This window comes from Gadus chalcogrammus, chromosome 21, assembly GCF_026213295.1.
Source record: "Gadus chalcogrammus isolate NIFS_2021 chromosome 21, NIFS_Gcha_1.0, whole genome shotgun sequence".
NCBI classification, from domain to species: domain Eukaryota; kingdom Metazoa; phylum Chordata; class Actinopteri; order Gadiformes; family Gadidae; genus Gadus; species Gadus chalcogrammus.
Window position 1 is genome coordinate 18,238,649 of NC_079432.1, and position 7,812 is coordinate 18,246,460.

Genomic DNA, 7,812 nt, shown 5'->3' on the forward strand with positions numbered 1-7,812 from the left:
TTATTTTTTTCTTTCCAATGTATTAACTCCTGTTGTACCCTCGGCACCATTGAAAATGAGGATCTTAATCCTCAATGTGTCTTCCGAGGCCTAAATAAATAATAAAAATAAATAAATAAAAAAAAACTTACGTGACACAAACCAGCACCGCAAACGTTCTCTCCCGCTTGAGATGACGTCTTTCTTTATAGGTTCATGGGTCTGATTCGCCGATTTCCCATGCTGATATCCCCGGAGATTCTCGGGCATCTTCGACAATTTGGCTATAGATTGTCTCATTACACGCTAAATAATATAATTATAGCCTAATTATATATATAGCCTATATATATATATAGGCAATATATATAATTAGGCAATATATATATATATACATATAGCATTTGTGGTTTTGGCATAAACATAACTAGGGTGCACTGTACTATCTGCGCACACCCTTTCTGAAGCCTCTCACTCGCTCTCTCTCTCTCTCTGTCCCTCCCTCTCTCTCTTTCTCTCTCTCTCGTACCGTTTTGTGGAGCACGTTCATTGTCTGACAACACTCCCATTCAGAAAGCATTGGTTTACATTTCGTTCTGTGTAGCACGCAAAAAGTCGGACTATCATACTCTGGAACACGCTTCAATAGATTAACGTTCGTGCGCATGAGCACGCAATCGTGTGATACCGGGTTGTCTGTGAAGTACAACTGAGATGTTATAATTGTTGGTTGAAAAGTTAACCCGATACCCCACCAGGGTGACTCTAAACTTGCAATCCATTGCAATTCTTGCCTGTCTCCAACAGCCTTGAAATTATGTCTAAAACACATGTATACAATGGCAAGAGGTGAAAGCAAGCTCTGCAAGACAGTGGCTACTTTGCATTATGCTTTTCCTTGCCCTGCCAAGAATGAAAGACAGATTGTCAGTCACTTACCGGTGAAGTCAGCGTTCTCGCGTCCTCTCCCTGTAACACTGTTGCGTATTTCTTTCGGTCACTTACCGGTGAAGGCAGCGCTCTCGCGCCCTCTCCCTGTAACACTGTTGCGTATTTCTTTCGGTCACTTACCGGTGAAGTCAGCGTTCTCGCGTCCTCTCCCTGTAACACTGTTGCGTATTTCTTTCGGTCACTTACCGGTGAAGGCTGCGCTCTCACGCCCTCTCCCTGTAACACTATTGGGGTTTACTTTTCAGTCACTTACCGGTGAAGGCAGCGCTCTCGCGCCCTCTCCCTGTAACACTTGTTTCTTTTCAGTCACTTACCGGTAAAGGCAGCGCTCTCGCGTCCTCTCCCGAGAACACTGCTGTATATTTGAGTGTGTAATTATTTTCAGTCACTTGCTGGTGAAGACTGCGCTCTCGCGTCCTCTCCCGGTAACACTTTCTTGGCTTTTCTTGAGTTAGTAGCTCACTGGTGAAGGCAGTGCTCCCTCTCCCAGTGTTCTGCTGATGGCTCATGTGTGTGGCGCCTGTGTGGCCCTCCTTGAGCCTGACGATGGCCATGATCGCTGCCCCTCTTGCCTCGGCTTCGAGAATTTGAGGGAGGGCCTTACCGAGAGGGCCTGTATGAACTGCGGCTCCATGCCCTTGGCACTCAGGCTGGCTAGGCTCGCAGCGGTGGAACATCCGGCAGCCGTCGACCTTCCATCAATGGCGCCACTTCCTCCAGCTCAGCCCGGCCATTCTTGGCGTCGGGGTAGAGCAGGGCCTCCCCTCAGGAAAAGGGCTAGGGACGAGCTAGCATCCAAGGTGGATCGCTTGTCGTCCGACATGGTGAGGATACAGGAACTCCTCCTGACCCTGCAACCTGGGGCAGGTGGCACGGTGGCTGACATCCGGCCTGACCCTTCCTTGGGGGATGTGCCGGGCACGGACGATGTCCTGTCGCTGGCGGCATCGGCTAACCTCTTCAGTGAGGGTGTCACGGGGGAGGAAGCCTCAAACGCTTTTGGGGAGGCCTCCCGCTCCTCTGCTCAGAGCTCTGGGCACAGCACAGAGGGTAACCCCATCGGGGCCGTCATCTGTACGGCCCTAGCTCGCCTGGGGCTTGATGCTCCTCAGGCAGACTTGGCTCAGCCTAGCGCCTTTTTCAGGCGCAGCCCTGCCACAGCCCCTTTCTCTGTCCCTCCTTCGGAGGAGTATTTAAAGGAGCTGCACGTCTGCTGGAAGGATGCCAAGGCTCTCCCCCGTCCTTCTTCCAGTGCTCGGGCCTTGGCTGCCATGCGGGATCCAGCGCAGTATGGGTTGGGTCGCATGCCAACCGTTGAGCCCGCCATTGCCTCCCTCATTTTTACCCCCGATCAGGCCTTGCGGCCAGATGCCAGGTGTCCTCGGCCCCAGTGCAGGGTCACAGACGACCTGCTCTCGAAGGCCTATGACGCAGCAGCGCGTATGGGGCGGATTGGCAATTCCCTCTCCCACCTAATGCTGGCGCTCTCGACCTCGCTGCAACAAGCTGCAGTTGAGCCGTCTACGCAGGACCTGAGCGATGCGTCCCTACAGGCCTTTGCCCTCATGTCCAGGGAATTGGGGCGTGTTATGTCCACCCTGGTCCAGACTCGCCGCCAGGTTTGGTTGGCTCAGTCGCCCCTGACGGAGGCATGCAGGAAGGACCTCAGAGCCGTGCCAGTGGTACCGGGGGAGCTGTTTGGGTCAGCTGCCCTGGAGACGCTGGAGCGAGCTGCCCAAGCTAGGCAAACCAACCTGCAGCTGTAGGGTCTTCACAGGAGTGTGTCCGCTCCTGGCAGGCCTAGAGCCCCCCCGGCTGCCACCACGGTCTTACCCAGCGCGAGATGAGGGCCTACGTAGGTCTCGGCGGCCCGCCCAGCAGCCCGCTGATAGCTTTCGCGCCCCCGCCCGGGCAGCCTCGGGCCGCGGAGCCTCACCGGTACCCCTCCAGAGCCGATAGAGGCCGGGGGGCCAGGCGCTAGGACCACGGGGCCGGTCGTCGGCTGTTTTTCCCAGCAGCAGATCAGTTACTGGGCTGCCTGTACTATAGACCCCTGGGTGGTTTCCACCTTAACCCGGGGGTACGAATTACAGTTCCGACGCCGGCCCCAGGCCTTCGGCCGGGTCAGGATGACAGTCGTCCACGACCCAACAAAGGCCGCAGCTCTGGCCCAGGAGCTATCCGCCCTCCTGGCCAAGGGTGCGATCGAGCCAGTGGACCCTCAGTTACAACCCGGGGGGTTCTACTCGGCGTACTTTCTGGTAACCAAGAAAGACGGCGGATTCAGGCCCATTCTAGACCTAAGGGGCCTGAACTCGTTTTTAAAAGTTTTACCATTCCACATGCTCACCTCGGCGGACACCCTGAGGGTAGTTGCCAGGGGGGAGTGGTTTACGACCATAGACCTGAAGGACGCCTATTTTCATGTGCCGGTTGCGCCACACCACAGGCGGTTCCTGAGGTTTGCCTATCGGGGCAGGCATTACCAATTCAGGGTACTTCCCTTCGGGCTTTCCCTCTCCCCGAGGGTTTTCACCAGGGTTGTGGCGGCAGCCCTCGCACCCCTGCAGACGCAGGGCATGAAGGTCCTGCCGTATCTGGACGACTGGCTGGTCTGTGCGCCCTCCAGGTCCCAGGTGGCCCAGGACACGGCCCGCCTGCTGTCGCACGTCGCCCGGCTGGGCTTGACGGTGAACCAATCAAAGAGTTGCCTGGACCCTTCCCAACGGGTTACCTATCTGGGGTTGGTCCTGGACTCTGTCGCCATGAAGGTCTACCTTTCACCTCGACGGGTGAACGACATCCTCCGCCTCCTTCCCCTCTTCAGAGCCGGCAGGAGCCTGCTTTTTATTCAGTTTCTTCAGCTTTTGGGCAAGCTGGCAGCTGCTTCAGCTGTGGTACCTCTGGGCTTACTGTCCCTGCGCCCACTCCAAATGTGGCTGAACAGCCTGCACCTAGATGCCAAGTGGCACAGGCAGAGGAGGGTCAAGGTGACCCTGAAGTGTCTTGTCTCTCTGGCTCCATGGAGAAAGAGAGCGTATCTGGAGGCAGGCATGCCCATGGGCGCAATTCTGGCACGCCGGGAGTTGGTGACAACCGACGCCTGCCTCTCACGATTGGCCGGACAGGCCTCTTTATGCATACCCACCATTGCCTCTGGTTCTGCCGACACTCCAGGGGGTCCTTTTGCAGGGCCACCGGCTCCTTCTGGTGGCCCCCTTTTGGCCGGGGAGGCTCTGGTATCCACTGCTGCAGCTCGCCATGGCGCCTCCCCGACAGGAGGGATCTCCTGCCCCAGCTGGGGGGTCAGATCTGGCATCCCGACCCCTCTCGCCTACAGCTCTGGGCTTGGCCACTGCAGGGCCCGACCCACTGCTGAGGGAGTGCACTGCGGCTGTCAGGGGTACTGTTATGACCAGGTTGCAGTACGCCAACAAGTGGAAGCTGTTCTCCAACTGGTGTACGGCTAGGGCCGTGGATCCAGTGTATTGCGCTGTGACCACGGTGCTGGAATTTCTGCAGTCCCTCCTGGATAGTGGCCGCTCGCACTCTACCTTGAGGGTCTATGTCGCTGCCATCTCCTCCCTACATGATAGGGTTGACAGCGCCACGGTAGGGTGCCACAGATTAGTGTCCCTCTTTCTTAGAGGGGCTTTGAGGCTGCGTCCCCCTACAGCCATGAGGTCTCCAGCATGGGACCTGCCGCTGGTGCTGGAAGCCTTGTCATCGCCTCCCTTCGAGCCTTTGGGTCAAGGGGGGTTGAAGTGGCTGTCCATGAAGGCTGCCTTTTTACTCGCCATAACCTCTGCCAAGTGGGTCGGGGAGTTGCATGCCCTATCAGTGAGTGATACATGCCTGAGGTGGAACTCTGATGGCTCGGGTGTCACTCTATGGCCGAATGTTGCGTTCCTGCCTAAGGTGCTGCCACGCAATCACCTTAACCAGCCCATCCAGTTAGCACGCTTTGACCCCCCTTCTGGGGAGGGTGGGTCCGAGCTGCTGTGCCCGGTGCGGGCCCTTAGGGTTTATATTTCTGCTACCGCCGGTATTCGCCAGTCGGAGCAGCTTTTTGTTTGCCATGGTGGCCCTAATAGGGGTCGTGCTTTAACAAAGCAGAGGCTGTCCCACTGGATTGTGGAGACCATAATGCACGCCTACGGGGCCAGTGGCCGCCCCCCGCCATCAAGGGTGAGGTGTCACTCAACCAGGAGCGTCTCAACATCATGGGCTGCCCTGAGAGGGGTGCCCCTGGGGACCATCTGTGCCGCGGCGTCATGGGCGTCGCCTAGCACATTCTCCAGGTTCTACCGGGTCAACGTTGCCACTCCCCATCCAATGGGTGTGGTCCTGAGGCCAAGCTCTGCTGTCTCTGGTCAGTAGGGTGAGCGCTTTGATTCTTCGTGACGTTGTTGGTATTGGCCATCCAGTGCTTAATGCACCGCCTCTGGCGGTCAGTAAGGATGAAATAGAACGCAGAGTTACGTATGTAACTCCGGTTCTATGAATCCTGGATGATCGCCAGAGTTACAGGTCACTCAGAAGTCTTGTGGTTTGCGAGAAGATTCTGGGAACAGATCCTCTGTCGACACCGGGCTATATAGCCAATCCGGTGTCACGAGGGTCACATGTGACCTTGTTGGTATAGGTACTCGAACTGCGCATGCGCGAGACGGATAAATCCAGTGCTTAATGCACCGGTCATCCAGGATTCATAGAACCGGAGTTACATACGTAACTCTGCGTTTTATAATCTACAATGCCCTGCCATTTTTCAATAGTAAGGTGCCAAGACAAAGTAATAAACATGCATGTATCTCATGCATGAGTTTAGCTTTCCTTCGCCACAGACTATGTTTACGGTGAGCTTGCGATCATCTTGAAAGATTACCAAAGTGTTAATAGCCCAATGTAGGGCTCGAACCCACGACCCTGAGATTAAGAGTCTCATGCTCTACCGACTGAGCTAACCGGGCATTTTCAGCATCTTCAATGTTTCAACATTTTCCACATGTCTTGTGTAGCCCAAACCATAAAAACCTATGACAATCTTTGGCAGCCGCCAGTTTTTCTTTCGCAGAGCAAATATCAAAGTCTGTGAAGTACAACTGAGCAAGGGCGTAACCACGCATTCTTTGGGGGGGTCGTGTCCCCCCCAATGTTGAGAAAATACTAACCTGTCCCCCCCAATATACAGCACAATAAAATGTAAAATATATGTTCTCTTTTTATGAACCCTGTCAATGGATCGGTCTCTTGTTATGTCTTATTTATTTTCAATTTATTTCCGTTTGTTAAGTGTGTGAATCCCCCCTCCTAATTGTACACTTGTGCGATTTAGTTTGAAACCACCTCGCGACTTTCTGCGTTGTCATGGTTACCCCACACTCTTTCTTCAGTGAGAGCCAAGAAAGTAAAGTTGAGTAATGGAGGATTTGAGGTTACCTAAAAAGCAGAAGAAACTGGACCAACAGCCAAGCATACGCAGTTTTTTTCAGACAGTAAGTAACTTGATACCGAGCTTTGAGTAAGCAAATAAAACGAGTAGCCTCGTAAAAGCAGAATATTAAATATAGCTCATGAAGGTCAGTCGCTGTTCTTTTGATAAAATGACATGGTTACGATGCAGGCAGCACAGAGAGAGAAGGAGAGAGACAGGCATGCTGAAAGCAGTGGCCAGACATTTGAATGTAAGTAACGTTATTTAACGTGTTGGAGAGGAGGTAACGGACAATTTAAGGTTACTTAAAAAGCGGATAAAACTGGACCAGCAGCCGAGCGCACACGTTTTTTTTTTCTCCAGACAATTAGTAGCTTGATAACGAGCTAAATGTGTGAGCAAATAAAACGAGTAGCCTAATTAAAATATGAGTCGCTGTTTTTTCTGATAAAATGAAATGGGGTCACAATGCAGGCATCACAGAGAGACAGGGAGAGAGACAGGCATGCTGAAAGCAGTGGCCAGACAGGGACATGCTCTGGACATGCAGGTGATAAGGTGAGAATTTTGAATGTGAGACCAGACAGCCTTACAACATTGTTAATAACCTGGGCCTACATGTCAGCAATACATAAAAGTAGCCTACTTCTAATACAAGCAGAAAATATAGACCAAAATGATCACGAAGGTCAGCCACTGTTCTTCTGATAACATAATGACATGTGGTCACAATGCAGGCAGCACAGACAGACAGGGAGGCAGAGAGGCAGGCTGAAAGCAGTGGCCAGACAGGGGTATGCTCTGGACATGCAGATGATCAGGTGAGGAATGAATGTGAAATATAATGCAATTTAGTATTGCACAAAGACAGTTATTTTAAGTATGAAGCTAAGTAAGGCATTACAGGTACCTGCATATTGTGTATGATAAGTGAAAAGATACAGGTAATTCCAACGCTACATGTTATATTTCAGGAGACTGACAGGGAAAGAGAGACAGAGCCAGGTAGAGGAGGCAGTGGTTTAGATCAGCATAAGGAGGAGCTTGGTACCTGCCCACACCAGCCCAATACCCGCTTTATCGAAACTCAGTCCCTGAAAAATAAAACGCTCAAATTTCTGGACAGTTGGTTTAGGCAGTACAAATGGCTTCACTACAGTCCCTCACTGAAAGGTGTGCTTTGTTTTTATTGTTCCAAATATTTTGGAGAACAGAAATCCGCTTTAGCCAGTAAGGCTGATGGTGCTTTTATTAACACTGGTTTCTGTAATTGGAAAAAAGCTCTCCAAAGGTTCTCTGAACATAAAGACAGCGATTGCCATTCAGCAGCGGTGACAACATATTTGCACCAAAAACAGCCTGTCAGTACTCAACTTTCCTCTCAGTTGCAAAAGCAGCAGCAGGTGGCCAGGAATAGTTTCTTGAAGATTGTGGGGGGGGTGAGG

General features: G+C 52.5%; 1 non-coding gene across 1 annotated transcript; it reads right to left on the bottom strand.

Moving 5' to 3' along the window:
- Positions 1 to 5,830: 5,830 nt before the first annotated feature.
- trnak-cuu (transfer RNA lysine (anticodon CUU)) lies at positions 5,831 to 5,903 on the bottom strand. Its single transcript has one exon. It is a non-coding gene; the product is annotated as a tRNA-Lys (tRNA).
- Between the last annotated feature and the right edge of the window lie 1,909 nt (positions 5,904 to 7,812).